Genomic DNA, 26804 nt, shown 5'->3' with positions numbered 1-26804 from the left:
TTAAAATACTTGACCTCGGCATGCTAGATATTTTTTAATCTATGTGTAAGCGTTTTTTACCCTTGCCTTCAGCCACAAGGTCAATGTTGTTTTTTTTCAACATATATATAGGTAAAGTTGACTTTGAAGTATATGTGTAGTGAAATATTTAGCCAAATAAACACTATGCTAGATTGCACATGGATAGAAAATAATAAAAAATATAAGAAAACCCCTAAGAGAAAGATAAATTTCAATGTGCTGCAAAAATTTGTTGGCCTCATTCTTTTGCTTTCTCTTTCACCATTCTGATTTCTATTACACCCTTAAAATATTTAGACATTTTTCTCTGAAGGACTTTCTGGTTTCTCTAACTTTCATAAGTCCTAAAAATTTGGAACTTTCTCCTGCTGTTTAACAGCATCATGTAATAAAGCATATGTGTTTCAGCTGTCACTGATAGTTACATCAGGCTCTGTGTGACTCATGCATCATGTTCATGCTTTATATTTATTCTAAAAGGACATTTACAGAGTTGGAAGGAGGTAATTTCACTTATCTTTATTCCCTCTACTTAGTAAACTGGTGGGTAAAAAAATCACTGTTTTGACAGAGATGAGAATCAGTTTGAAGCTGAAATCTACAGCATGTAAAACTGATGAAAATCTACTCAGAGAGATGTTGCTCAGTGGCAGTGTTGCAGGGCCCCACCATAACATCAGCTGGAGTCAGCACTGTGGGTAGATCCAGTTTCAACAGCAGCTTTCCAAATTGTTTTCTACCACTGAACATTGTTGTTGCCATGTATTGACAAAAAGATAAAGTTCAACAGCAAAACAGAGAAATTCACAGGATTTTTTTTAATGTGGGTTTTTAAGAATCTTATCATTTTCAGTATAATAGAACCACTAAAAAGAATAGTTCATCACAGTTTTAGAAGTGGTGTATAGTTTTTCCTAAATAACTCCACAATTGAGTTAATATTCAGTGTAAAATTGAACCCCCTGTTCGGCTTTTATTTACTTGCTTTTAAAAGAAAATATAAAGTTCCTGTTCTCTTGTGTGTCATGTGTAACTTCCCTCAAATCAAAGGGAATTATCTGTGCTCTGCAGGAAGATAAATTGACCGTGAGCCTTGCAAACCACAAAACTAGGGAAAGGAAAAGTAATAGCTCATGCTTAAGAAAATATCTGCAGTTGTGCAAAATGCTCTGTGAATTCCATCTTGTATTATAGTGCTATTTTAATAAAGATGGATGTCTTGCAGAAAATTCCACTCAGACAATCAACTTGATGATCAGAGGAAAAATCTCCATTTCCACTGAGGAAATGGACCCCCAGCAACTCTCTTTGACTGCTGTTTAAATACTCAGAAGTCAGCTGGAATGGGAGTTCTTCTCTGACTCCTATCACTGTGCACCCAGCTGGGCTGTAGTTCTTGGCTTTCTCCCCATTGAAACCAGGGAGCAGGAGGCGATTGGTGGCTGCTCAAAGTGTCAGCTGGGAGAACACGGAGTTTTGCAGCTCACAAGTCAGGAGGGCACCTGAAAGAGCATCCTGAAAATTACCACAGCACCATTTCTGTGCCATGCAGGTCCTCGGAGAGAAGCTAAACTGATCATTAGCAATTCTTAATCCCAAAAATGCTTAACTTTGCTGGACATTTCCATGTTAGACCAGCAAGCACCTCAGCTGGTCAGGCCCTGTGTAGAAACACTTGTATTTCAGTCTGTGTAGGCAGGTGTTAGAGCCCAGAGATGGAGAGCAGTGTGGGATTTCATGGCACAGAACTCGGACTGTTGGGCCTTGTTCTGTAAGGACCTGTGTCCTGGAAGGGATCTGAAGTTTGGCAAATCCTGAGCAAATTCACACACAGCCAGTACTGAGATCAGTACCAAAGGCAACAGCTGTGGGCATGTTCCCTTGGAAATCTCTCTAGAAAAGCTTACCTTGACCAGTCAGCTTTAATCCATGGAGTGACAAATTAAGGATAAAGAACCTTCTTACCCTGGGGAAATCCAGGCCCATTTTTGACAGAAAGGGGTAAACTCCCAGGTGGTTGCCTGGGCTGGGTGGCAGGATAGTCACTGCTGGCCCTCCTACTGAAGTAAAGCCATTGTTTTCTCTGGTGTGCAAAAGTCAAAGCCTCAGCAGGAGGGCACGCTAAAGAGAATTATGCTGCACAGACTCATAGCCTTGGTACTCAGCTAGAAAGATGGAACTGGGCTCTGCTCCCAGGACTATTCCCATTTACAGCTCTAAAATGTAGCCAGCATTGCAGAGCAACTGGAAAACTACCAAAGGGCCAAAGATCAAGGATAAGAGGACAAAATAGGACAAAATATAAAGTATTCATCTTCTATGTTATGTTCCTGCCACTGTATTATAGAAATAATTATTCCCACTTAGTCTTCCCTTGGTTTGATGAGAGCTGCCTTAAATCTGGGGTACTTTTAAAACACCATCAAGGAAGGAGGCAGAGGTCTTCAACCCTAATGGTTAAACAGGAGTGGGAGGATGAGCATGGGTTGGCATGGCCACTTGTCTCTGTGAATTCAGATTACCTTTGGAGATGTAAGAAATCATACACATTTTCCATTTCCCAGGCACACATTCAAATATGCATGCAAATACCTGCATTCTTAGGTGAAAACAACATTTACCAATCTGAGTGGGTCTTACAAAAGGTGGTTCTTGTTCAATTACATACCTATAGTCACAAGATGAGCTGCAGTTTCAAGTAGATAAAAGGTACACATCCTCTTGAATCAGAAGTCTGAATTCACTCAAGAAAGATAAAAACACCACCCCAGGTTTTGCGTTCTGTTGACAAGCCTTTAATCCTTTGGAAACATCTGACTATTAATCAATCATGCAGGAGAGAAAGGTTCTCTAAATCCCCCTAGTATCTCTCCTCCTACTAAACTGTCACACCTGCTGGGTTAATGCAAAGAAAATTACTTTCTGCAATGTGGTGTCTATCCATGAGTAAATCAGGGAGAAAATAATTTTGTTCATGTACACCAAGCATGCTTTCACTCACCATCAGGAATGTTCAAGATACACTTGAAAGGCAGCTGATTTTCTGTAATCTGTACCCCATTTATTGTCACTTTCTCCAGATGAAATAAATTCTGCAGTTGCCTGCAGAATTCTTATTATGAATTTCTGCTGTGCCACAAAATTGGCATGTAAGGGAGCCCTGGCATCTGAAGTCCTGCCATTGCCCATCATTCATGCTGCACTTAAAGAGCAGATCTGCTGCAATTGCACTTGCTTTGTAGATCTAAATACACTGCATGTGCAAGGCAGAGGGCTGTGACATGTCACAAACTTCTCTAATTTCTGCTGTACTTTGGCAGCTATGGTCAACAGAATACCTATTAAGTAGTGAATTCTGAATTCTGGTTTCAGGCCATGATATACGTGAAAAGATGATTTACTATTTCTTCACCCTTCAATATGAACTTTGGTTGATTCCAGTCAATGAACTTAAGGGATTTGTTAGGCAGAAAGTTACCTGCTAGGGAAGCTTGTCCTTTCAGACAAACACTATGCTGGATCACTGGATTATGTCAGTATATTCTTAATTTAAGAAAATACTACAGTAAACTATGGACATATGGATATAAACTGATCTGAAGTGAATAGATTGCAGACAAAATTCTTCTCTCATCTGGAGTAGATTCATTGGCTTCAGTGGAACTATTTTGGATTTACAGTGATGTAATTTGGAACAACATCTGGCTTCAGATATATAAGAAGGGCTCATTGTAATGGTTTATATCACTGACTACTTATTGAATACTTTTTCTATGCTTTTCTTAGCTCTTACTAGCTACACATTACTTGTGGTTTTACATCTTACTCTTGTATTTCATATAAAAACCTGTAAAAGCCTTGCAGAATGAGGAAAGAATACATTTCCTGCAGGTCATCAGTGTGTGGCATCTCTTGTAATTTAGTTAAAAACAGACTACAATTTTTTAAACTTTTTATTTTGATATTGCATTACAAAAGGCAGATAAATTGAAAAGTCCTCTCTGTTGTATTTGCTCTTCACAGGGTGAGTAGTTCAGCAAGCCAGTCACATTTACCTGGAAAGCACCTTAGAATTTGTGTGGCTTTTCCCATAGACTCTCCTCTGTTCTGGGGCCAATAATATGATGTGTTGACAGGGATTCATTCAAGTCACCTTAGCCCAGGTTTTTTATTATTCCATTATGGATAAATAAGTCCAGGGCAGAACCTGTCTCCTCTCAAACCTGTGGCCAAACTGCCTCTCTTTATCCATGACAATATAAACTCAGTGTCACTACAGGGCAAAAGGGAGAGGTAGGATGAAAGGCACTGTTTGCCTGTCATCCTGTGGATATCTTCAGTATGTCCTTTTTTCATTGCAAGGCTTTCAACATCCCCTTGTGTGCACCCTTGCCACAATCTTCTCTGCCATCAGAATTTGCTAATGTGATGTTTTGAATTTTAATAGAAAATTGTTTAATAAAACTACAAGACAATGGGGAATAAATATGCAAACGTGCCAAATACCATTTAGAAATCAACATTTGCTGTTTTACCACACGTGCAGCTGTGGTTTTCTGTTATGCAAAACTATAGCATCTGAGCTTTTAATGGCAAAGCTGTACTTTACAAATGTGTTCGGAAATTCACATGTGTTTCTGTTTAATCTTATGACACTTGCTTTTCCAGCTTGAAAATTTAATTCAAATATCATACTTTGCTTAATTAATGTGAGATATGTAATAAATATATTGTTTTAAACCAAGTTGCTACAAGGTCATCTGTGGTAGCCAAAAGAAATATTTGCATCATTTGCATTTCTTTGAACTCCTAATTATGTGGCACATGCTTCAGTAAAAACTAATATTACAGTTGACTTCATTTACTCTCTTTCATTACATCTGGCTTCCTTTTAGATATTTTCCCAAAATCTACTCACAGAGAATATATAAATTATATACCATTATCTTTTTTTTTTGAAAGGCAGCTCCATCCATCATAATGGATTACAAATTTATCACCTTGAATCAATTTCTGTTCACAAGTTCAAAAGGAAATATAAGTGCTTGAGGGTCCAGAAATATTTATTGTACATATGGATATTATTACACTTTATTGAAATCCTTCACCAATGAGAATTGTTTCTGTTTTGTTTTGCAACACATACAGCACTAATGCTAAAAAACCAACGCCTTTATTGTCTAAAAACTAAATTGGCAATGCAGCATTGATTTTGAGGACTACTGATTCTGACTAGATGTACTAACATATTTATGCAAGCATTCATTTAATTAAGACATGACAACCTCAGCTTGCCTAATTTAGTGAAAATTTGTTTTGACATAGTTTCTTGTATAACATTTTCCCACGATGACGTCTATTTTCAAGTAAAAAATACTTCTGCTAGCAACATCGACAGTAATTCACTCAGACTCTTTTCCTTGTAATAGAGCAGAGAGAGAAAATGGAAACTTAAGATTCATGAGAGTCTTGTTTTAAGACTCAGTGACAGGACTACATCTGGTATCAATACGATTCTTTGGGATCTTGACCACATCTTTCACAAAGTGGTAAGTTCCGCCAAAAGGACACATCTTGCTGGCTGCTAACTACAGCCTCCGAAACGCCGAGCCCGCGCAGGGGAGGAATGCAGTAATGCTCTGCTGGAGGGAGAAAATGAAACTACAATTCTAATTACATTTTTATTTGTGGTGTTAATGGGAAGTTGAGCTCTTAAAGCCCATAGTAAGACATGCTTTCTTTGAAATTGTATAGTACCGTGTCAGTAGTTAACATGAGAGCTTTGCTGGTTGGGGTTTTCTTCTTTACCCTTCTTTTGGATTAACTTCTTGCTATACTAAATTAATTAAGCCCTTGGAAATATTTCCCTCTGCAGCCTCAGAAGGAAAAAAGCAGCTGGGTTGCTGTGGACAGAGAGACATACAGCACAGGGCAATCAGATGTGACGTTCAGTGGGTGAGGAAGCCACCGATGGAGATGTGCAGCAGCTGCCCAGGTGCAGATTTCACGGCTTCAGATACAACATTTGTTTTTGCTAAACAACTTGACTTATTGGTGTCTAATGAGTTTCCACTGGGACTTTAGAGGGCAGTTTTGTATTTTTGTTTATAATCTAAAGAAACCTAGGGAATGTCTTCTGCAAGGAGTCATATATTTCAGGAAAAATATGAATATTTCATGATTCCAAGTGTTTGAAAGTGTTGTTCTATCAGGGCTACCTGTGAAAGAATTTTACTTGAAAGCATAGATGCCTCAAAATGAGGAACAGATCTGTATGACTAATGAAGATTAAGATGAGATTTCACACAGTCTTACCAGTGACTATAGCTGTTTCCACATTAAAGAGTCAATGTGATGCTAGCTTTCTAAAAAAATTTTCTTCTCAAATATATACACCCAAAAAAAAAAAAGAGTTTTGCTTTATTCCAAGGAACTTCAGACAGATGAATCCAATGTATATGCTGTATAATGATATTTAACTTGGGACTTTTAAGTTCCAGTAAGAACTTTTCATGTGGCTTTTTTAGCAAGAACAGACTTAAATCTGGTTTAACTGGCCAAAGTAGATTTTTTCATCTGAAATCATATTTTACTTCCATGAAGTTGCAGTCCTAACTTCTGCTCCATTTGTCCAGGGTATTAGGATGTGACCATAAAGATATTTCAATGTATAGATTGGTAGCTGTTAGAATTGTTAGCTGTCCCTGTGCCTTTGATGCTTCAGTTAAGATAGAGGAGCTGATATTTCATTGTCTGTGGTCCTGGGGCATATTAGCTTTTCTCAGTGGAAGAGCTGGGGGAAATTACTTGTTACACAAACTTTCCTTTCCTCTCATCATAAGATTGCAGCCTGCCTTGTTTTACATCAGGTTTGTGCTGTGAAACTTATCTAAAATAGCTGTGTCTGAATACAGAAAATCCCTTATCATCACTCTCCAGCCCAGCTCCTGGTATGATGGAGCCTGAGCAAAAGAATGCATCAACATTGGTGTTTGGCTCTAGGAGAGGCTGTTCCACCAGAGGAAAACTGCTCCTTAAAACACGTTGTGTCCCTTTTAGGGCTGCCTGTCCTGGCTCCATCAGCAAGCCTGAGAGGTTTGGTAGTCAAGTCAAGACATTGAGCCAATAGAAAAATCCAGGATTTGATTTCATTCAAAGATACCCCTTTGCCCTTTCACACACTGTTTTTTGTGTCTGTTGTTCTGCTGGGTTGCACACACTGCTAGCTTTAGTTCTGTGCTTCTATTTGCTTTATTAAATAGCTGAACATAAAAAAAAAAAGGTCTTCTTACGGAGCTGGTGAGAACGACTTCCACCAAATAGTGCCTATGCCATATTTAATTCAATCAGCTTTAGGTATTCAGTCAACATATGGATGACTTCAGGGCTTTAGTGATGCTTTAAGGAAACATCAAACAAAAGTGTGAATGTCTATGTAAACCACATATCATATGACAAGAACCTCTGATGTTTAAAGGTTACAGTTTGGTCCAAAAAGCTGTATTTGTGTAGCATTTTCAAATTTACTAGATAAATCAAATGCTACATAGGAATGGGCTCCACTGTAGCTCTTCTGCAAGCACACATACAGCCATGATAGATTTTCACATATTGTGAATGAAATCTATTTTGTACAAGTCAACAGTTCTGAAATTCAGCAGTTCTAGTTAGCAGGTATCACCCATTAATAACCTATATTATGCATCTGGAATGTTTATAATGTCTATATATCAAGGGAGAGGAAATTATTGTTATAATAAGGAGGGAAAGTAATAAAATTATTAATTTTATCCCAAGTTTCCACTAGCTGTTTTTTAATTGCTGCTGAGTTCAAAGTGTTAAAGGAAACATTTTCTCCTGTGGCATTTTTTTCCTTAGATTTCTCATGCATTCTCTTTCCTGTGAAACTCTGCTTAGTAAATATTAATTTACCCTCAATTACTAATGACAAGTGAAAGAAACCCTTACATTCATCAGGGCCACAGCCTTAGGACATATGTTTGTCCTTCAAAGCATTCAACCATTCAACAATTAGAGCTAATAGCTACTCCAGGCTATCAGGGCTGAAACACACAGCACTCCCCTAGTGCTGAGCTCTCCACAGGCACCCATGGTGGTCCTACAACCTATTGACTTCATCAGCGAAAGTTGGAAAAGGGATTTGGAAAGTGGACACGTTAGACGTGGAGTGATTGTCTAAAATGTGAGAACACTTATGGGCTGGAGAGGGGAACTAGTCAATTAGTTCGCTAATAGACCTTAGCTATGTAAAAGCTCTTTCACTTCTTACATCAACACAGTTTGCAAGGCTGAGGATTTTGCTAAACAAAAGAAGAACAGATAAATAAATAGGAAATGCTAAAGTGGAGCATAAAGGAATGATTGATATTGACACTCTGGTATGTTCCTTTACAACGCCTTAAAAGTGCAGATTCAGCCTTTAAGCCTTTTTTGCTGGGAGCTTCATCTTTAATTCCCCCAGCCTCTGCAGAATCAGCTGAGGTTTGTGCTTGGATGTGGTTGCAAATGCCCCCACACACACACAAACATTTCCAATGGTGACCTTGACTTCCTACTTCACCGTTCTCCCACTATAAACGAGGCTGGTTTGCTCAAACAGCTCCGATTCCTTTCCTTTGCAAAAGCATAATGTAGCATTTATTTTATTTTGTTTTCTGTTTTCATTATTTAACAATGAAGAAATTATTTTATTGCAGTAAACACAACAAAAGCATATAATGAAACCATAATATTATTGGAAATAGCAACTTTGTAGCCAAATACATTATGACAGAAGACTGTCATGAGTACACAGATTTTTTTTCTTGAAAAGGGACTGGAAATATTAATTATATTCCCCTTCTTTAAGTATTTGTATATTCAAGCTTACATATTTATTAATGATACATATTTTTTACACCTTGCAACTAATTTGAAGAAGGCAAGATGATATTGATATTTTGTATCATTTCTAATGGAACAAAAGAAAATTTAGACATTTGGGAAAACCAAAGCAAAACTAAAAACACCTCAGGACACAAACAAAAAAACCCATCAAAACAAAACTACAAATTTATTTATAAGATATTATAAGAAAATTTAAAGATGGCTAAGCAGCACTGCTGTTTATTGAAATGTCTAATTCCCAACAAACCTTCCAAGAGTTTGAGATATCTGAACTGTAAATGGCTACACCCAAGACTTAACTTAGTGCTCCCTGGACACCCCTCATCATTAACAACTGGCACTTAGTGGTCACAAAGGACCTTCCTTGGAGGTTCCAAGTCATACCAGGATACCACCAGCAATGGAATCTAGTGGTTCTATTCACTGAATTAGAGTGAAGACAATAATAATGAATTCTGAATTATTTAAAAATTCAATGTTGCTAACACCAGGACCAGAACTAAAATCAAATCTATTTCTCAGAAATAAAAAAACACCAACAAGCCAACCAGACAAAAACCAACCAACCAATCAAACAAAAAACCCCAAACTACTAAAAACCTATAATGCTATAATTTTTATTGTGACATTAATATTAAACAGCATGAAGAATTTTTTTCAGATTTATACTTTTTTTACTTCTGATATCCTGTGTATTATGAACATCCCATATATTATACATACTATAGATAAAAGAAATAAAAATATAAATGAGAATTAAATAACAGTGTTGATTGGCAAACTAGAGCTAATCTCATGCACAAGGAAGGAACAAGGATATTTCTAGTACCTGATATTTTCTGACCTCTGTAAAGTGGATATTTATAGACTGCTTCAAAATCTCAGCACACTATAACACAAAGCACTATGAATTTGTGCATGAATTAAAAGCATGGAAATTAAAATTAATGTTAACAGTGAGCAATGATGTCAGAAAATATAAACAGCTAGTAGACATCCCATGATTACTGAAGGATATATTTGAAGTCAAAATTGAGATAAGATTCTTCATAAAGAAGAAAATATTCTTTGTTTTCCACAATGATATTAGTAGGTCTATGCACAGCAAAACTTAATGGAATGATATGTGAATGTGTGTGGGGGATTTTTTCAGACTTTTCTAGAACTATTTCACCCTAAAAGAAGAAAAAATATAATAATAGAGTTTTAAGTAATCCCACTTTGACACTTTGACATTCAGCCTGATCTCTGTAATGAAATTGATGGCTTTTCTTCTGTCAGTTTTCTAACACTCCATCAGTTGGGGGAATTAGATTTTGGGAATCAGGGGTGGGAGGCAGAAAAGTTTGGATAGTGTCCAATCGCAGAAAGTTGGGAGAAAATAGGCACAAAATAATGCAGCTATTTTGTGAAAAAGTTAGCAAAAGGAGCTGAATGTAAGCAAAGGGGGTAGAGAAGGATTTCTGTTAGGTCTTACCAATTAAAGATTCTTTATAAGGCAGAAGGAGACAAGAACAATGCAGCAGGTCTGAGAAGAAACAGCAGTGTCAGAAGGATGTGTTGTGGGAAACAGCTGATAAAATACACTCTACCTCAAAGCCAGTATAATGGGAAATGGAAGTTAAGGAGAGAATTCAAGCATCATTAGTTTCCCAAATTTCTACACCATATGTTTTGAAACAAAGCATGCTTAAATTTGCCAAGTAAAATTTTATTCTTACTTGGCAGCTTTGTTCAGAAAATGGTCATAAATCCTAAATATAGCTTAAGTGCTTATTTCATTGAAATTATCTCATTTCTAAAATCCATACATGCTTCCAATCAGTTTTGGAAGATTTTATATTACATTCTACTTTCTTTATCTTCCAATAAAATCTGAAAGAATTATTTCAGTCTGATCTAGTTTTAGGCTATCTTTTCTTACACTGATTGGGAAAAAATGAGCTGCAGCTCTTTTGGGATTATTTTCTTTAAAAAACTGACAATTGACCAAGTCACCCTGATTTATTCTTGTGAACTTATTCCACAAGTAATCCTCCTCATAGCAGTGACATCATTAAGTAAAAAGGTTCTTGCTATTGCTATGTCCTAAGATATGGGCATGGTCTTTCAGCTCTGCTGCTCCTGTCTTCAATCCCAGTATCACTACAGTTTTAGGTCTTCTCCTGTAGATCTGTTTTGTCTGGAAGAAAGGGAAATACACTCCAGCCCACCTCAACTAGGCATCTGTTTCACTGCTTTGATGGCTTAGAAGACCTTTTCCATTTTATTTCCCTAGAATCACATATTACAATATCTGTTGACTAAGAAATCTTGTGAAATGCAGAAGTCAAGTCAGGACTCAGAATATTTAAGGAATGGCACCCTCAGAGTACATTTAGATTAGCTGTGTGGACATAAAGACATAGTCTGTAAAGTTAAGTGCTGGGTTGTGAATTGTTGTGCCTGCAATTCACAGCTACTTACTGACAAGAATCATTGTGATCAATGAGGTAACATTAGACAGCTACAAATTTCTCTAATGTAATCAGGCCTTTAAATATCCCAGTAGATATTATACAAATTAATTGTGTATTCAGAATTAGACTAGCTGAAGTAGATTGTATGGAAGGCATTCTGAGGAATATTTTTTCTGCAAGGTGTATGAAGTTTATACTGGGAATTGGGAAGTGGAAAAAGGCTGTATGTTTTTCTTCTCTCTTAAATACTATAAAGAGAATCAAAAATTGCATTTTTTTCACAATGAAATGTCTTTTTTTAAAAAATAGATAGCTTTCCCCAAGCCTTAAGGAAAAAATGCAAATGAGCTCCACATGCTCTCCAAAGTGTTCAGCAGTAATTTTGCAGGCACACTATAGGCATATAATTCCCAATATACATGGGCCAATAAAAATGGTACATTGTGCATTTCACGGTCCAGAATTCACAGGAAACCAGATAGGCAAAAAAAAAAAGGCCAACTTTTAGACACATGCATCTGGAACTTCAGACCACATCATGGCTAATGGCTTTATTGTGAAACGCTTCCTCTCACTGGGATCATTGTCAGCAAGGCTGTTTGTGTTGCTAAGCATATTGCAAACCCAGCAGCTTGATACATCTGGCATTATGCTCTTCTCTTTTTGCATGGAGAAGAAAAGAAGAAATAAAAAATGAAAAAGAAAAAACCAGAGGAGAGGGGAGCACTGGAGAGTGTAACTGATGTTTCAGAAAGGCTCTTTGGGATATCAATTCTACGGCAATGCATAGAACTCTACTACAAAAATTGTGGCTCCAAAAGTGTTACAGGCACCTTGTTGAATATATAGACAACACTTTTGCTTCCCAGAGAATGTGCAGTTTAACTACAGACTTGGCACAAGAAATACTGCAGTTAATAAATGAAAGCAAGGGTTACAATTACGACATTGTGCAATTCTGGCATGTGCCATGAATTCTTTGTATGACCCCAGCACACTTCATCCCAGACTTTGGCTGGGCTATTTATAAGTCAGAGAAAGTTCTGGCCTCATCATACCACAGTGACCAGTTACATATTTAGCTCCCTTGCCTCTTTTCTCCTCAGTTCAGCAACAGTAGGTACAATTTTTTGGGGAAAAATATAGAATATTAACTCATGTTTCTAATAAGGCCGTAACTGTTAAGTTGTTGGCTCCTGTATGAAACTGGTAAAGACTGGTATTGCTTTAGTCAGAACAACTTTTTTGCATTAATTATCCCTTTAAAATCCCCACTGCTGCTTTATTGGATGAAGCTGGTGACAAAGTACACAGCTACAGAGAGCTCACTCAGAGCTGAACTCTCTGATATAGCCAAAGAAAGACTGTGAAAGCATTGGTGCTGGAGGGCAGGCAAGCCCTCTACTCCTCTTGCCAAGACTGAGTGCTTCTAAGTATTTATAAGACTTGAAATCTTGACCCTTTATTGCTTTGAAAGTGTTAGCTGGCATAATTCCTTCCAGTTTGGTGAGTAGTTCCTGTGGGACATTGTGCTTGCAATTTTACAGCACAAGTGGTTTTCATGGCGTGATTATAACCATGGCCAAGCCTTTTTACATGGCATGAGGATACTCTAGGGATGCTTGGAGACTTTCAACTTGTGTGTCACTAATACTTTGGTATACTTACAGATGATTTACTTCTTCGTGGCCTTGGTCCTTAAATGTCTTTAGTTTTTATTCTGAAAACTGTTTGTAACTACCTATGTCTACAGGAGCACATTCCTGTAACTCTGGGGAATGTAATGTCTCTTACCAAGAGCCACAAGAGTGTCCTCAGGAGCACCTTAGAAATGTTAAATTAAGCAAATATATAAGCTGTTAGCATTTCTGAGGTGTGGCTCTATACTTAATTGCAGATTTTCTGTGATGCTTCTACAGGCTAACATTGCTATTGCTTCTTACTAACTGTTAAAGTCAGAATTCTTCACATTGGCTCCTTTAGATGCTTTTATCTGCCTTTGGATGAGATCAGTCCTGGGCAATTCTTCCTGCTGAAGGAGGGCCCAGCTGTCATTACAAGAAATGCAATGAAGGAGCCACTGGAGGCATTCAGGAGCTTGGTGTAAATGTAGGAGAAATGTATCTACACTCAGAGATTATAAAATAGGACCATAATTTACTCTTTTCCATCACTTTCAGCCTATTGTGGGCAGTGACATATTTGCACAAGGCACTTGCTCATTTTGTAGACATTTCTGTCCTTCAACAATTTCTGCTGAGACTAATTCAGACTCATTCCTTTAACTCAGTATTTATGCTGCTTCTTCTACTGGGTTCTATATATTCCTTTCTTCCAAGGCGACAAGACCTTTTCTATTTGTTTTATGTTTATTTTCTCTAGTAAAAAGAAGAGTAAGGAAAAGTAGATCCAATATATAAAATATATATGGTTTTTAGGTGAGAGCACACAGGACTACAAAACATCACAGAGCAGCTTTCTCTGTGATTAGTGACATTTCCTAGCCCATTGCACCTGGGAAGCAGAGTCTGTGCTTCCAAACTCTATATACATTTCCTTGTGTATGAATGTGTTCATGTTCACGTGTGTGTTCATCTGTACTAAAAATGGAATACAGCTTAATCATTTCCAATTTCGGGGAATTTTGGCTGCACTTCCATTTTATAGTATTTGGAACAGTTTTTGCTTTATATTAACTTAATGGGTTTGCCTGTTTTTAATGAGCATGTTTAGTGCAGTGAGACATCATGGTCACTCAATAGAACTTAAGTTACTTTTGCACACATTGTGTTGCAGGCCAGATTCTGACTGATTAATACATTGCAGGTGTCAGCCAGAATACAAAAGGATAAAGAGAAGGCTAAGGGAGTGAAGTTATTCCTTCTTGCTGGCTGACTGCTCTTTTTGAGGGCTGCAGAAGCCACTCTGAGACTGGATTGGAAAGACATCCCACTCAGAAACACAACCCTAGAAACTATACTTCTCTCATCCTTTCCATCTGCAAAAATTATTCCACTCATGGCAGAACAAAGAAAAAAAAACCATCAGGCAAAGGGGCCCTTTATGAAGCTCTTGCCAGCCAAAGTACATATGCCCATTAAAGTTAGGTTTGCACCTGTTTTTTGGGAGTCAGATGAAACTCTGGGAGTCATATTTCTCATATTTTGTTACCCATCTGTACAAATCCCTCAATCTGTGCAGGCCTGCATAGTAGCTAAGATAAACATTGTATATTTTGATTGTTTGATTAAATCTTGTCTGAACTATCAGTTGTGTAATGAGAAGAGCTGGCTTACTCTGAGGTGCTAGCTGTCAATGGTTATTGTTAATCATAATCTAACAAATACCAGATACAGCTATTTGGCAATTGAGAACCAGCATTTTTCTTATTTAAGGTGATAGGAATGAAGGAAACATAAATCATAAAATACTTATTTTCCCATATCTGAAAGTGCATTAATACTTAACATTTGTCTGCATTTCAAGACAACCAATTCATGGTTATTACCAGAGGATTGTACATTTTAAATCATCACTCAGGTTAACATTAGAGCATTCATTGACTGTTTCTCTTTTCTGGGTTAATTCCCACCAATGCTGGACCTTTGTAGAAAAAGCCAGTTCAACCTCAGTAAGGAGAATTGCTATAAACATTACAGATGACCATACAAATTATGTATACATTATTTTTAATGGTTTAATGCTAATTTACACTTCTGAAATATGCTTATAGTACTTTTATCTGTATATGTAAGTAGAACAAATTTTAGTTCTTTTCAGAAATTCAGCTTACAGACAGCCCACAGAAATATTTTATTGAATTAAGTCCTGATAATGTAAATCATGTCAACTACCTAGAGAAACCAGATGATAACCATTAAATAAAATTGAAGACAAGTTCAGACCTTGAAAACTTAATTTCATTGAGATCCCAAACATCCTGAAAATTAAGTACCCAGGCTAAAGTAAGTGTATAGGCTCCCACTCACAAGGGGCTTCATCATGGTTTTAAATCACAGCATGGTGCTGTAGGCTAGACAGAGCTGCACTTCCCAGCTGGAGATATTTTGACTGACTCATGGGGTTTTCTGAACAGACCTAATGACTCTTTGTAGGGTGTAATATAACCACATGCTTGCATACTAGTATGGACAGTGTAAAGGAGTGACCTCTTTCTGTTTTCTTTGGGGATCTGAAAAATTCGTTTCATGTGTATCTCGTATGGCACAACAAAAATTTTCCTGAATTAGTTGTTGAAATTAATATTTTCTAGTGCACTTTTGGTGGGTTTGCTTACCTCATACACTTTAAAAGCAAGAAGCTTTTTTCTGTATAATATAGCCCAGATTAAAAACAGCCACAGTATAGCCCAGATATAAAACAGCCACTGAAAAACAAGCATCACCTAATTGAAGGCAACCAAAATAAAAATGTTCATACATATGTAAATAAGGAGGAAACCTGGGATCTGAGATGTCTCTCAATTCCTACTCAATGTAACTAAGATGTCTCACAATATAATCTCAAATGACTAAATGCCTTTCTCTTCCTCAGAACATCTCTTAGCATAATTTTGGTCCTTGACTGGTACTGAATTATACAAAACAAGGATATCACCTGCAGATTCTCATTAGGCAAGACTTCCCATGAGGAAGGGGGGAAGTGGCCCCCCTACATCAGGACTGACAAGACCCCATCCTTGAGCACATGTCCACAGTGTTGTGTTGAAATGCCTGTCACCAAGAGAAGGTCTTTGACTTGCTGGTCTCCAGCTACTTTGCTGAAGCCTAGTTAACCTGATGGATCAGGACTGCAGCACCATCCCATCCAGAGCTGGGAGGTTTTTCTGGCAGATCTCACTAATGACAATGCAGAGCAGCAGTGATCACTTTAGAGGACATTCAGCTGGGCCACCATAGTTCTGGAAGGATGATTAGAAGGATGCTACGTTGTTCTGTGGCAGGGGTTTATAATGAAATGATCCTTAAGGTCCTATTCAACTCAAACCATTCTATGATTGCCCATGCAAAAGGTTTTTTACAAAAGAAGCTGTTTTCCAACCTTCTCTGTAAACTAATATACACATGAAATAAGGTCCAAAGAAAGAAACCAGGAAATGGACACAGCAGTCACCACTGTCAGCTCAGGTTTGTGGGAGAAGACAAATCATTCTCACAAACCTAAAGAAAAAAATAGTGGGCTTTGCCTTGTGTAAGTGACATTGGGATGAACATCAAGGTCTTTGCTATTGCTGTGCCTGTGTATCTCATCAGAGTATAACATGTAGCCTTCAGTGTCTTTTTTACCAGCATTCAGATCTGTGTGATGCAAACCTAAGCTGCTGCCAGCCACTTCTCTTTGGTTACTACACTTCAGTGTCTGGTCTCACTGAACTCTGGCATCCTTTGGACTTGACAGATTAACACATATATGAATACATTTGCATATTTATTCTAAACCAGATGTTCTTCACGCAGTATGGCCAAATTCCCATCATCACTACAATCATATTCTGGGTTTCTAAAATAATGGAGTCATTAAAATTCCACCACATGCTTCTTAGTTAGAAAAAAAGGGTTATTAAAATTTTCCAGGTGAATTCTAAATGAATCCTAATTAAGGAGAAAGAATCCCTAGGTAATGTTAATTGTCACTATTTCTATCACTGAAAGATCTGGATTATACCAAAGACTATTATATTCTTTTGCAAGAGCTGTCATCTCTGTTACAGAAAAGACACTTGGAATAAAGTTTTAAAACATATAGTATATTGTTTTTGCCATAGACTTTTATCTGAGTTTTAACATCTGAATAAAACGTCTGAAATTATAACTTTGAGAATTAAAAGTCTCAAATGTAAGTTACTTTAACTTACAAATGTAAGTTAAAATAGCAGTCTTTTTATGTGAAAATTGATATTTGGTAACATGTAGCACGATTAATTACTGCTAAATCAACTAATCCAAAGCTCTGGAATGCAAAGAATCAGAGTGACATTGTTTTCTGTTAAAGCTGGAAGGGAAAGTTTCAATCCATAGAGTGACAAAGAAAAAAAATCATATAAGAAAGAGAGATTTATTTTCTGAGAAGGGAGCTAAGAGTAAGAGGAACTGGGTGAGGCTGGAGACTACATTCAAATAGACTTTTCTGATTCAACGTGACATTGTTTTTCTAAACGAAAAATTCCAGACAGTCAGAAAGCAGAGGGAATACCCAGGAAAAACATACATTTGGAACTGCTACTTTGTATTAAAAAATAATGTCTTGGGGCCAGGAACTGCCCTTTGAATTGTGGCACTGAGAAGTGAGCACAGAAGTCAAAAAATGGCACACCTGGTCGTTTAGCATTTCTTAAATGATTAAATCATTCTCTCCCAGCTGACGGCGAGAGCTGCAGGCAGCAAAAGGCATCTCCCAGCGGCTGAGGCCCTGAACATCCCATTACACGTCCTGCAAGACACCCAGATGCCAGAGCAAAGGAGAAGATTTATTGAGGTTATTTAAGTCTCAAGTTTGCTTTGGGGCTACACATGGTATAAGGCAGTTCAGCCTGAACAGGCCAAGTGGAGGAAGGGAGGGGAATATATTTAAGTAATCCAAAGCATAGTGGGTGATGGAATATCTTAGTATCTTATTCTGGTCAAAAGCAGCAAAAGAAAAGAGTCAGTGAGAGAAGGGGAAAGAGAGAGATTGGTCCAAAAGAGGTCACAGCTCAGAAATGGGACAGGTCTGCTGATGTGGCAACCACCACACCACTCACTGGAGTAGGAAGGAGCTAATTGGTCACTGTTAAAGTCCCATCCAAATGTCAATGGAAAACTGCAACAGATATGATGGAAAGACACCTCTTGGCAATGGCACAAGAGGTTCTGCACTTGGAGCTTGCACCACCAGGCAAAGGTCAGCCCAGGCACGTAGCTGCTGTTGCAAAACATTGCTGGACATTTCCGAGAGAATGCCTGGCAAACTGTGCTCTCAAAGAAGCTGGGTGGATAAAGGTCTACAGCATCTCATTAGGTCCCAAGCATTTCATTAGCATTTCATTTAAAAAACTTGAGTTTGTTAAAAAGCTGTGTCTGAAATGTTTGGAAAGCTCAGTGTAGACAAGCATGCTCTACTGCAGTAAGTATGAAGTTCTCTTTAATGAGACCAAAGTCACTGTAAAGTTGACTTGAGCACAGGAACACAGAGAAATGTTAAACAGTCCGAGTCAAAACAAGGCACAACACTGGTGAAAGAAAAGGCTATCACTAATCAAAATGTTACAAATGCACCTTTCTGGGGGCATTCACATATTTCTATCATAGAAAAGAAGAGCTCTTTGGAAAAACACTTGCTTCTCTCACACAATGTTTACATGAATATATATTTTTTTAGAAAACAGGAATGTAAAGATAACTTCTAAGAAAGTTAGAAATCTTTTCTAAGAAAACTAGAAAGATTTTTTCTAAGAAAATTATCTTTAAACTTTTTACTATGAGTGTGTGAGTTCTGAAGATTTCATTTAGGAAAGATGTTCCAGTAAACAGCAGATAATTACTCAAAAGAGTTTGAAAAGTTTCCCAGTTCAGCTTATATTCACTTTATCACTAAAGTGTTGAGGAAAACAATAAATCAAAAAAAAGAAATACCCATTTCTGGTCACTGTATTTACAAGAAAAGAATGTGGAGACTTGCTTCATTATGTTTTCCTTCTTCTGCATCATTGATTCAGACACAGATTTGCAAAAATGCTTTACTAAATTTTCTATGCCACTCAGTCTTCAGCCCTTGCTTTTTCAGCTATCAATTAAATTTCTTCTTCTAATAGTTCCAAACCAGAAGTGAATCAATCTCTGCAATGGACTAGAAATGGAATGGGTTAAAACAGAGAGTGGGAAGGAGAGGAACGCATTTTTAGAAACTTTAACAGTCTTCCCAGTTCATGGCATTTTGTTAGGACTGCAAAATTTTTTAGTTTAACCTTCTATTTAACCTCAGCCTTCAACAAAGCCAACAATAATATTAAGCTTTTGCTAGAGAGGTAGTAGCAATCACTTCACAATGGTTTGAATTTTGTAAGCCTTATGTGTCAGTGCATACATTTATATCCCAACTGCAAATGGCCCACATGTTTGGTGTGAGCAACCACAAGCAATTACAAAAATGGTGAGGAGAATTTGGGTATTTGAAACAGATTTTTCTCTTCAGTCTTGCCCCACTTTAGTAATAAAAAATGTAAATTAAAAATTAGGCTGAAATGCTATGGGGAAAAAATCAAAATGTAAATTAAAAATTAGGATGAAATGCTATGGGGAAAAAATCAATAGGCAATTTCCTTTAATGGAATTGCACTGGTTATTGAATGTAACCATATGAGTGATGGCATCTACTGAATCCAGTGAGTCCTTGAAGTCTCAGGAGTCCAAGGATAGCACAACTCACCTGAGCTTGCTGTTGCCTGCTGTCCTGAAAGGTGATAGCTGGTCACCATTTCTACATCCAGCCTGGGTCAGCTGTGAGCCTGGACACCAAATCCTCTGTTCCCAGAGCCAAGGGAATGAATCTTTTGGTTTATAGCTTCGCTGTTCGGGAGTTACATGACAGGCACCCACATGGCACACAGACCTTGCACATGCCTTTAACACTATGCTGCTCTTGCCTTCATATTGGCTAGAGATTCCTTAACAAAATCTCCATCCTGAAAACAATTTTATTTTATTTCACCCTGGCTAGGCAAAGCCAGTATCTGGAGATGGCAAATCCCTTTGGTATCTTAATCAAGCTTCAGTCCATTTTTCTTCAATGTCCCCTTTTAACCCCTGCTACTACCCAGCCAATTTCTCCATAATCTGTTTTTCAAAAAGTCTGGGGAAAAAAGGCTTTTCAACTTGAAATCAGAGCACTGGTCAAAATTTTATCTGTAAAATAAATGTCTTGATTTAGCCCTAGTCTGGAGGGTATTAAAGAGATCTTTCTAACACAGTATATGTAGTCGCACAAAGACTTTTGTTTTGTGGCAGCAGTCACAGTTATAGCTCCATAAAGTAAAAAAGCAAGCAAAAACAAAATCATATTTAATACTTTTAGCAATTGCCCAAATTTACCAACTGCATTTTGGATTTCTGCTCCTCAGTATTTTTGGACTTCTTAGAAGTAACGTAAGGAGCCCATGAAGGCCTTGGAGGGATTGATCCTGCTCAGAGCTCCCTACCCAAGCCCTGCACACCAGACTCTGGTGTGGAGGGCACAATCTGACATCCCCTTGCTGGGGATGAGGCATTGATTTCGGCATTAGAGGTTCCATATATTTATTCTATTAGTGGTAACAGGAGCCTTTGTAGCTCCCTGCCTGGTATTGTCACTACCAAGAGGTCCATGACCTTGGTGGAACTTGTGGGATCCACAAAACCAAAACAATGACCCAGAGGAAATAAAAGAGAAGACATCAAGAAAGGGGTTTGGAGGATCTCTCTTATATAGGCTATGGGATCTCAGCCTTTTTAGTCTATAGAAGAGAAGACTGAGAGATCTCACCAGTGCGTGTAAATATCTCAAGGGCAGGTGTCAAGAGGATGGTGCCAGGCTCTTTCTAGTAGTGCCCAGTGACAGGATGAGGAGCAATAGTAATAAACTAAAACACAAGAAATTCCAACTAAACACAAGGAAGAACTTCTTTTCATTGAGGGTGGCAGACCACTCTCTGGCTGCCCAGAGAGGCAGTGAAGTCTCCCTCTCTGGAGACATTCCAAACCCACCTGGACATGTTCCTGTGTCGCCTGCTCCAGGTGATCTTGCCTTGCCAGGCTGTCAGACTAGATGATCTGCAGAGATCCATTCCATTCTAGAGTTCTGCAGTGCTGTGACAGGCAGGATTGCCACACGCCTTTACCCTCCTCCCTGGGAGCTCATGCAGCAGCAGCTGTATCTGAGCAGTGGAATCAGGTCACCTGTGAAAGAGCACGAGCACAAAGTGGAGAGGCTGAGGCAACATGGACCACATCTGCTGCTCTTGCGCATTGGTAATTTGGTAGTTTATAGTAATTTGGTAATTTGCACCAGCTGAATGTGAGGCGTTTTTTGTAAGTTAACTTAGCCCTGCATTTTCACATTAGGGGTTGTAGTGAAACCATTTGAATAATCTGAGCCCCATGATTTAGTGCACCAGTTGGTGAATGCCAAATATCCTTACAAGCAGGCACAGCACATGTGGGATGCATACAGGAATTTTTAATGATAAAATGCAAAACTGTTCTCCCCTATAGTGAAAAGCACACGCAGTAACATTATAAATAAAATTTATCCTTAAAACAAAAATTGTGACTATGCAAGAAGAGGAAAGCATGGAGCTGTCAGAGATATCAGAATATAAAGCTTTTTAACTACAGGATACTTCAGAAATTATTTCACAACCTTTTACTCTCTGGAACACAAGAAGTTGACTCCAGAGCTCAAGCTGCAAAGAGCAATTGCTGTAGCTGAAAGTATTTGTTTCAAAGCACTGTGGAAGTAAATGAAAGTGTCATTTTGTGCTAATGTGATAGGCAGCTACTCTGCCTTGTCAGAACAAGCAAAGTCCTGTAAGCTTTATCCCATTGCCACAGGCACTTGGGCACCTCTCTGGAAATCAATCACAGATTGGCCTGAAGAAGAGCAGAGCTGAAACAATGGCACCAGAGTAGAGGACCCCTAATGAAATCCATTTGCTAGTCCACACCTAGGCTGTCTAGACAGCACCTCCTGTGCTTTGATCACTGATAAACCATCCTAAATGTTACCAGGGCTGCTTTTTTGTTTCTGTTTACAGGCAATCAATAGGCCTCTGGCCATTGCCTCTATTTCAAAGCAGCACTTTTCATCTGACTGCAATCAAATAAAAAAGAACAAAGAGATGGGCATTTTGGATATGAGATACTTATTTTCCTGTGATTTATACAATTTCAAATGAAGAGCGAAAACAAAAAAGCAATTGTGAGTGTACATGTGATAAATGTTTCTAATTAGGCATGCTCTCTTAATCAATTTGAAAGCTGTATTCCCTCCCAAAACAAAAAGGAAAAATTTAGTGTATGCTTTTGTTTGTATGCATGCGCATGTGCTCATACTGCATAACACCCACCTGCAGATTTTGGAGCCTGTTTTATTTGCATTGGAGCTACATGTCATGGTGCTATTTTGTGCTGTTTGCTAGTACAGTCATGATCTCCACTCTGAAAACTCCACATGGAATATCCAGGTATTTTTCCAAGAGGCTCTGGTTTATGATTTAACCACAGTACAATTCAAACCATAGGAACTGAAAAATCTACCCCAAAACATTGTATACTACACTTGCTCAGCATACACTGGCTCATAAATAATTCAGACTTTTTAGCCATACATACTATATGGCTAAAATGTATACTGATATATACATTTTCTTAAGATTTGTCTAGGTACTGTTTTGCATGTGGGTTTAAGCATGTTTTACCCAAATTCAAGTCCACAAATACCATGTGGTTGCCTTTAGCTGGATGTCAGTGCTTGAACTTTGAGCCCTTCTCATCTTTTATCTTCAGCAACTTGAAGTAGCCTGCTTAAATTCAGCCTTTGAAACCCTCCCAGCCCCTCCCTATGTATGTCATGACAGTTCAGCATCTTAAGCCTCAATCACATGCATTCTTTCAAAAACTCCAAAAGATCGTAAAACCAAGAAGAGATTTAATCTCATCTCTGAATTTGGCTCAACCAGTATATCATTTCAATACACTTTATTTCTTGTGTAATAATCCAAAGGCATTTTGGAGGCAGCTTAACAAAGCTAAAAAAAAAAAAAAATCAGTTTTGTAAGGCTAGGCATTTTTACTTCTTAATAGTTGAAAATATTTATGTTTCAAAACTCAAGTTCAAAATCAACTCTTTCTGGCTCTTCTGTAATCTCCTAAATAATTGATTTCTTTGCTATTTCCTCTTCTCCTCTTTCTGATGATTTAATGAAGAATTTAATTAGGTGCCTTCAAAATTGCTGACCTCATGGGAAAGGGAACAGATAAACTCTTTCAACAGCACATTATGCTTATACTGTTGAAGAATGGCACAATCTGTGGTCCTGTTTAACCAAATCTTCGACTTCAGATGCTGAAGGATAAAACATTGTGTGCTTAGCCTTGCCCCAAAATATTGCACAGGATTTTACTCCCTTATAAAAATCTCATTAAGTTAACCAAGATTTGCCATTTAGTGATTTACCATTGAAGTGACAATATATGGGGGGGACCAGGGGTCCAAAAAAAAGTGGCAATGCATCAAAACCCCTTTTAAAATAGGTCACAGAAGTAGGAAAGTAGGGGGGGAAATAAAGTCATAATAAACTTGTTTAAGCACAGAAGTGATGAAGAACAGAGAGACTAAGGCTCTTTCCCAGGGCTGTGTGCATACCATTGATTTACTGATGCTTTACTCAGGTCCCTTAGAGGATGCACAAAGTTTTCAGAGTTCAAGTCCCTACATTGTATCCCTGATTACAATAGGAGGGGTACATTATAAAAACACTCCATAAAACACTTCCATGTCATTCCTTTGCCAACATTTTCTTTCAGATTGATGTTATTTGAAGTGAGAGATCCCAAGGTCTCTGCAAAAAGGCTGTGGGGCTGCATAGGAACATCAATTAACATTTAAAGTTTTAGTTCTTCGCCTCCCTTGTTTCTTTTCAAAAAGAGGACACGAGTTTTGTCTGACTGAGACAGGACTGGAGCTGCTGAAAATTGTTTTACACTTTTAGAGTAATTATAGCAGTTTTAGTAGTGGCCTTTTAAGATGAAACTTAATGCAAGAGAGAAAAGAGACTGAAATCATTTATAAAAACCCTGAGATTCGTACATACTGACTCAAATGTACAGTGGGAAGCACTCATTATTCTCTTATCCCTAGCAATATTTTTATTACAGTTTAATTTAAGAACCATTCCCTCTCCTTGAAGTCAAAAGAGTTAACTGTGTGTAAATCTCCCAGGAATAAATGGAACTGAAACAGTGCCCCTTGGAAAAAGACCAAAACATCTTTCCCAGAAAGAAAAAAAAACTTTGAAATCCTATGAGTACCCAATAACTTTGTGAACAAATTGCAGATTTGAGCCAAAAAGACATTAAAAACAACAGAACTCTGCCTGAAATCAGTTTACTTTGAATTAAGTTTTTATTTAATCTGTGCCTTCAAATGACATATTTAAACACTCTTTATAACTAGAAGAAGTAGGCAAAAAAGAGCAAGATTGAGAATTTTTTGCTCTGTAGGAATCTTTCTTCTTCTAGCTGCAGTTAGCCATCAGATCTGTCATATGTCATTTTTCAGCTCATTAGGTGGGATTTTGGATATTTCTGTGTACAGTAAGAGGTATTGAGCAGTTGAAGCTGGGAAGGTCAAATATTAAGCACAATGTCATCATCCCTAATAGCTTCCAAGGAAAATTCTTGCATAATTGTTTAATGCCATGAGCTGCCTGTAGTGGGACATACTCATTTTTGCCAATTTCCATTAACTCTTGAGGCTGACGGCCAGAAGCCGTAGGAGCAAAGGAACGTACTCAGATTGGATCAAGCTGTTTTGCTGATATTCTTCCTGCCCCATACTAATTTAATGAGACACCCCAGCAATGAGGAGAAGCCTCAGAGAGTGGTGCAGCATATGGTCCAGTAACACACCAGAACACACTTCCCTTTGCATCCAGAGATGATAAATCGTGCACAGGGCACTGCTCAAGTAGCTTTTGCATGCTTTGGCCCCAAATCAGCAAACAACTTGCACGTGCATTTTGCTCAAGCAAGTCCCTATGAGATCAACAGCACTGCTCATGGTGAGAGGCACATACATCACTGTGAGCAGCATGAGGGCCTTCTTTGGACAGAGATCTGTGGCAGAAAAATGGGAGCAAAGCCTTCCCTGCTGCAAACCAGCCTGCTCCTGGTGCTGGCTGGGGGGTGCCCTGGCGCTGCGAGCATCATGCCAAGAGCCAGGAGAAGGAAGTTTTCAAAAGTGGCACAGAGCAACGCTCCACAATCCAACTGTTTCTTTTAGCTCCACCATCCCAACTCTTTCTTTTAATGTGGTGTTTCGCAGTAAAGCTGTTTTAAGAAAATTCATCCCTTTTTTCTGAGAATGTTTCAACATTAAAGGCAGAGCTGACTTTCAAGACTCATCAGTATAAAGTAATTAACTGGGGTAACTCAAGTGGAATAGATTGTCCCAGGAAACCTCTCTGGTGTGCATGTATAGATGCTCCACTCCACAATAAGTGAGTTGTAGTCCAGATCCCAGTGTGTGCAGAAGCCTAAGGGTAATTACTCTGCAATAATTTAATCTATTTTTTAGCCTCAGCCTTAAACTGCTCTCATTAAATCAGTACCAGAAAAAAACATGGTTTTCTTTAAGTAAAATACTTAAGTTAAAATTAAGCAAATTTATGGTTTATAAACTAGTTTATTTTGCATTGAAATATCAAATCATGGTTGAGGGACAGTAATTTTCAGCTGAAGGAGAGAAATCAGCAGAAAAAGAGCAATAATTTTTTTAACCACTGAAAACAGATAGATGACAGTGTCCTTTGTCTTGCATTTGCTAAATTTGTGTACACAGATTTTTACATGAGTTTTGCTGTGTCATCATTTGGTTACAAAACTGATGCCCCTGGCTACACCCATATTTTTGCAATTTAAAATTCAGATTTGTTTTGCAACAACACATCTCTCATTTGAGACCAAACACTTACCAATACTACATTTTAAAAATATTTTGCTTATATATAGATATTCATAAACTGTAAAGATAAACAGCAATATACAAATAGTATCAGTGTTGCAAAAATACTGCAAGTTCAAAAAAGAAAGTTTTTACACATAATCAGGTAGTTAAATGCCTCTTTTTTTGATCAAAACATACTTCTTCTCTTTCACCTGTCTACCAATTCCCCCAAAATTCTGGATTTGAAAACAAAATCCTACTCATCAGCAAGTGTTGGAATTTTATGTGTTAGGTTTTACCTTTCCCAGAAGGATTCTTTCAGTAAAAGAAGATTAAATTCTCTCAGTTCTCTGTAGCAATTTATGAACATGTATCACTGATCTTCTGGTAACAAAAACACCTGCATTCATAGGCAAGAGCATGGAGGATGTACCTTATTAAAGTATAACTTCTGCAAACATACTTCTTTCCAATTTTCTGCATCCAAAATAAATAAAACTATTCAAACCCTGGCTGAAATTCTGGCCAGCAGGAAATCAACATGGAATTCACTGTTGATTTCACTGGGGACCAAAATTTTACTTTCAGATTCTCTCTGTTTTCCACTTTATGATAGGTAATGTGGCATTTTTTGATATTTTTGTCACAAAGCCACAGAAGTAGATGATGAGACTGATGGCCCTGAGTCCACAGCAGGAGCCTTGCACACATCTGAGCAGG

At 37.9% G+C, this 26804-nt stretch overlaps 1 long non-coding RNA gene across 2 annotated transcripts in view; it reads right to left on the bottom strand.

The window, feature by feature from the left end:
- LOC110481887 (uncharacterized) overlaps window positions 1–26467 on the bottom strand; it is a 51048-nt gene extending 24581 nt beyond the window's left edge. For both annotated transcript variants that reach the window (XR_002467339.2, XR_002467338.2), the window contains exons 1-2: window positions 26384–26467; window positions 21125–21316 (exon numbers count right to left, since the gene is read on the bottom strand). This is a non-coding gene — a long non-coding RNA (uncharacterized LOC110481887). The remainder of the gene's footprint in view (window positions 1–21124; window positions 21317–26383) is intronic.
- Between the last annotated feature and the right edge of the window lie 337 nt (window positions 26468–26804).

The sequence above is a fragment of the Lonchura striata genome, chromosome 4 (assembly GCF_046129695.1).
Source record: "Lonchura striata isolate bLonStr1 chromosome 4, bLonStr1.mat, whole genome shotgun sequence".
NCBI classification, from domain to species: Eukaryota; Metazoa; Chordata; class Aves; order Passeriformes; family Estrildidae; genus Lonchura; species Lonchura striata.
This window is presented reverse-complemented; position numbering and strand designations above follow the sequence as displayed.